Source organism: Ostrea edulis, chromosome 1, assembly GCF_947568905.1.
Source record: "Ostrea edulis chromosome 1, xbOstEdul1.1, whole genome shotgun sequence".
In the NCBI taxonomy this organism is placed as follows: domain Eukaryota; kingdom Metazoa; phylum Mollusca; class Bivalvia; order Ostreida; family Ostreidae; genus Ostrea; species Ostrea edulis.
The window spans coordinates 57,589,919-57,595,918 of record NC_079164.1 but is presented as its reverse complement, the minus strand read 5'-3'; positions in this window follow the sequence as shown (position 1 = coordinate 57,595,918).

Genomic DNA, 6,000 nt, shown 5'->3' with positions numbered 1-6,000 from the left:
AGATCCACAATACCATGTTTACAGACATTGACCTCTATTTGTTATCATAAACATGGCGGATGTGGCTGGTCAACAGAAGATGCCCACTCACTCCTTTTAGGCACCTGATCCCATCTCTGGAATTTCCAGGGGTCTATGCTTCAGACCCTCTTCACAGATTTGTATTGTTTGCAGTTTTTTTTTTTTGATCGATCACTGTTCGTTATCTTCACCTTTTTCATTCCAAAGAGTTTAAATAAATTAGAACGATCCATTTATTTCACCTTCATACCTTACTGAAGTACTGTCTCCTTCTCAGCCTTCTCTGTTTTCTCCTTTTTACACCATCTTCATCTAAAATCCTCACAATTTCTCTTGAAATACATCTGTTTTATGTAAGAAAACATCACTCTTACAAACCACAGTAATCAAAAACAGTATATGTTCACATGAATTTTCAATTTTTGGGGCATAAAAACCATCCTAATCCATGTTTTACATTTTGTAGTTCTAAAGGTCAATATATCAAATATATACCTTAATTGTGATATTCAAATGATATTTCATTTTCAAAGTCCTTCTCAAGTTTTCAGATCCAGAACATCCATTCTGTACTTCTGTCTAAAATTATAATTGCCTTGTCAGAGCAAATGTTTCATTTTAATAAACTAAGCTCATTTTTTTTTTTAAATATTAAACTACTAACAGATGTAATGTAACTTTATAAAATTAATTTTTAAAAAATCAGCAATAGCTTGTATAAATGTTAGTATTTTTCCTTTATTACCTGTGCAGTTCTAAAAACTACGTCTAAATTGATGTCTACATGTCTCCGCCGTAATCCTAACCTGGGAATTATCCTCCTCTTCAGACAATTGTAACTATAACATTATATGCTCAAATAATAAGTACATTGTACAAACCGGTGCTTCAACATTTTTCTAAATAAACAGTACACAATTTGAATCATAATAAATATTTATCAAGTTAAGGTAGAACAGATGATTCATTTTACTTGTATCATGGTACAAAAATAGAATTTTATATCACTGATAGCCCTATTGATGATAATGATGGAGAAAACAGACATCAGAATAAGCCAGTCTACACAGATGTATATATTTAACCCTCACAAAGTCTACAAAGTTGTAAAATCCTTTCAATTTTTTTTTCAATTCACTTGAGTTTTTAAATGACCATAATAAATATAGTACCTTATATTACAATTAAATCTTCTTTGGATCAAATAATGTATGAGTCTGTAGCTAAAACCTTTGAAGAAATAATCTTTGATCTTTTCAATCATATCTGAAAAGCACAGAAATACCCTTCAGGCTATAGAAAAAATTCTTCATTTTTAAGAAAAGCATTCCTTCTTACTTAGAGCTCTCTATATTCAAATTCCAACTAAAGATTACATTACAAATTCTTCTTGGAGTATCAACAATAGATCAGGAAATATAACGTGAGTGGACTTATCTCAGCAGAATAAAGTATAAAATTACTGGGAATTTATAATGATATATCTCTTCTGAATTTTTTAATAACTGAAATACCCCTTCTTGCAATTTCTTTAGTGCAGATTCAGAACACCTACCACCATTAGTGTTCATATATCCTAAACATCAAAGTAAAAATTTGCCATGGCAGAATTTCAAATTATCCTTTTAAAAATATAACATCTTTTAATACTAGATCATGATCTTATCAAAATTAAAGGCAAAACAATGACTGGTACTAGTACCAGTGGTTGATTCTCTTGAGCAACTCTGAAATGGTGCCTGGTTGTAGATTAAGATATCACATCTCATCACCAATGGTCCAACATAGAGCCTACTATGACATTATGCACACAAAGTAGTTTTATCTACCATTCTACTTAATAATAGCAAACAACAAAACATAAAATAGTAATTCCAGTCCCCATTTAAGGTGGGGGTATGCACAGGGTTGGGCGGTTAAAACCGTCCTCGGTTTTAATCAGCGGTTTTAACCGTCCCGGTCAATACTCCCTAAGTGGTCAATACTGGTCAATTGAGATTTAAACTGTCCATTTTCCTATTTTTGTATATTTTTTGCAAAGATAAATTAAGCCTTTTCATTATGATATATGGATCAATTGGTTATCAATAATTTTCATTAGGTAATTAGATGTAATTTCATAAGTTTAATATATTTGGTTTGCTGAAACTGTGATCATAATATCTTCATAACTATAAAAGAGGGTCACATATAGCATAACTAGACAATAGGATATGCTTATACATGTACCTGGACAGATTAAGAATAACAGGTAGCTGGACATTAAATAAACACAGTGATGTAATATGAATTGGGTGACAGATGCTGTAGATAAACAATGTGTTGCAATGTACAGAGCAGGAGATGTACCTGAGTACAGGAAACAGAGTTGACAAGTGTTAATTAGCATACTCCGGGACCAGAGAGGACCACTGAAACATTTAAAATAACCAACAACACAGACTATAATGACCAAACAATTTTCAATCAACCAGTATTGACCACTATTGACCAGTTTTAACCAGTATTGACCACCGGCCCGGTCAATACTCATATTGACCACTTTTTTGCCAACCCTTCAACTTCAAGCATATCTATCTTCTTCCTCCCTTACTAATTGAAAATTACCTTATTCAGCCATTGTTTGAATGATAAAAATTGGGAATGTGAGCTGGTTTTGGATCAGGAAATCAAGCGTCTCGATGATTAAGCGAGCGATTTGCATTCTCCTCTCTGCGCAACATAGGGAAAAAACTAGAGTGAGAGTTATGGAGTACAATCAAACCTTGTTATCTCAAACTCTGTGAGAATGAGAAATAACATAAAAGGATTTGAGATATTGAGGGTAAACTACTTAAAGAATCAGTTCTTGAGACTTCCAAATCGTTTAGAAATACCCATGGTATTCCAGACATCGGTGTTTGATATACCGAAGTTCAACTGTATTAGCTAGACAAAATAAACTACTAGCTAAATCCTTTTTTAACCATTTAACTTCATTTTATGACATAGAGATTGTAATATAACTATTAACTAGGCATTTACCCTAAGTAGAGATTTTGAAAAGGAGGAACGTGTTATTTGTTAAAAGCCCATTGCTACAATCATTGTCACAAACCTTCTTTTCCCATTTTGGTAATGGAATGAGAAAATATTTTTTACTCCTCAAATATTAATCTATGGGAAGAAAGCATAGTTAGAAAATTACCTTTCTCACAACCCTTCAATACTTAATCATTGTACAGTAATATTTACTAAATATTGTTCATTGAAACTGAAGCAATTTTTTGCCATTGGTGTAACATGAGGTTAAAGATTATGATACTTATCAAATTATCAGGAACTGAAGTTCTCTGATTGGTCCAGACTCTCTTTCCAAATGGGTGTACCTCAGAGTGAGTTCAATTCAAATGAAGTTACAGGAGGTTTATTCGAGTTTCCCCTCTTAACAAACTGTAGATTTGCTTACAATTTTATCAACCAATCAAATTGCAAATTTTAACGGATGTGTCGTTGTGAACATAAACAATGGCAAACGCCAAGTATCAAAGAGACAAAACACCTTTATTACTTATTGGTAGAGTATTTATTGTTTTATAATACTCTTTTCCACTTTTAAAAACAGTTTTGATTCAGAAACTGTTTACATATACCCGGTTATTATGGTGGGTTTTTTTACACATCTTATTTTGTGTTTATATTTGCTGGAGGCAAGAACTATATGGTGTCAAAAATGTTGTCAAATTCATGATTATTCAATAAAACGTTTATTGACTTTTGAATTCAGTCTACTCTGTCTTGGTCAACCAATACCTGACTAGGTCCAAATGGTTATGAGAAGACCTCATTAAAAATCAATAATTGTATAATGTGATCAAGCAACTCCGAATAGGAGAGAGCAATATGCAGTTAAATACAACAAAATTAAGGTATTCTACAGTAGATCTACAAATCAATTTAACTTTCCTAAACATTTATCACCATAGAGCATTACAGACGAAAAGGGGGGGGGGGTATTATTTGGTGAACAGAAAAGTTATTTTTCTTCCATTTAACATGACTGCATTTCAATTTACTGTCAGGGTGGTGGAGGGGGGTGAATTTCAATGAACATTTTCATAGTAAAGTAACAGTTAAACTTCATGTTTAAAAAATAAAAAATAGGAGGGTCCCCTCCCCCAATACTATGTGCCTGGGACTGTACAATTTAATTACATCTTAAAAATATCATTATTGTGTCTCCATAATATACTATATAGATCTACAGAGACAATTGTACCGAGATGATGTTTGGCACCCCCCCCCCCCCTTTCTTCGACCCCACCTAAAGCAACTGGATGACTGCGACAGTCTGAATACCCTTGCCTTATTTTATTTTGAGGACAACATGCTACTACTACTTGCGACTAAGTTGTGTCACTTATACTTCTATCAGTGATCCCACTGATGGGGTCATAATGATACGTATATCTATCGGAGCATTTTCAAGCTACAAATGAATAAATGGGGCTAAGTACAATGGCTTGAACGCTCTTTCAAGAGGAAGATGCTGGTAACATCAGTTGTACCAGGAATTTAAAATGAATTCATTAAAACCCACTGACAATGATTTCAGAATACCTGTGGTAGCTGTACCTGACCCTAATGACCATAGTCTGAGGATATAGCCAATGTTAAGCTGTTTAGAGCTCCTAACAGATGATGAGGTACCTGACCTTTGCACATAATCACGTACACATGTGTATTATTGTAGCCTTACCTCTATCCATAAATCAATAGGTTAAATAACAGTTACATGTAGGTCTATCAGTATAATCAGTATTCATACGTACCGCTTACGTCACGTGTTAATCTCTCTCAATGGGGTGCTTCTTTTCGTCACGCTTCAAATAATATCTGCCTTCACGCTTCAAATAATATCTGCCTTCACGCTTCATATAATATCTGCCAATCTGAAGTCGGAGATTATTATTGTGAATCCGAGTCAGACAAACGTTTTCTGTTTCAAGCGTCCAAATAATAATCTTGTCTTTTTGGCTGGTCCAGAATTATTATTGTCAGTACAGATTATATTTTGTAGTGTTCAAATAAAAAAAATAATTATTGTTGGCGATGTTCAGTAATTATTTTTGTGGTGGAAAGATTATATTTATAAAGATAAAGTGTGACTTTAAATCGGGTCAGTTTTTATAATTATTGCGGCAGTATTTATAATTATAATAATGTCATAAATGAAGAATATTTTTATTTTGGGGATGATATTATAATTTGGTATCTGAAAATCGGGACATATTATTATTATCGCTGCGATATAATAATAATATCGGGCAAATAGGGGGAAATTTTTATTTTTGGAAGAGATTATAATTTTGGTATTTTATATAGGGAAAAATAATAATAATGTGGGGGTACCCTACGGCTTTCCATAGGCTGGTCTAGAATTATTATTGTCAACTTACAGATTATATTTTGTAGCGTTCAAATAAAAAAAAAAGATAATTATTGTTGGCGATGTTCAGTAATTATTATTGTGGTGGAAAGATTATATTTATAAAGATAATGTGTGATTTTAAATCGGGTCAGTTTATAATTATTGCGACAGTATTTATAATTATAATAATGTCATAAATGAAGAATATTTTTCTTTTGGGGATGAAATTATAATTTGGTATCTGAGAATCGGGACAGATTATTATTATCGCTGCGATATAATAATAATATCGGCAAATAGGGAGAAATTTTTATTTTTGGAAGAGATTATAATTTTGGTATTTTATATAGGGAAAAATAATAATAATGTGGGGGTACCCTACGGCTTTCCATAAGATGGGTAGTTGGAGATTTTGTTTTGGTAGAACACAATGCTAAGTATCTAAAAAGTACTCTAAAATGTTAAGTCAAAAGTTAAAACACTATTGGCATAAATATTCTAGGGGAAAAGTAATAAACACGTGTACACATAAAAACAGAGTCACAGATCACACATTAAAAACAAGACGA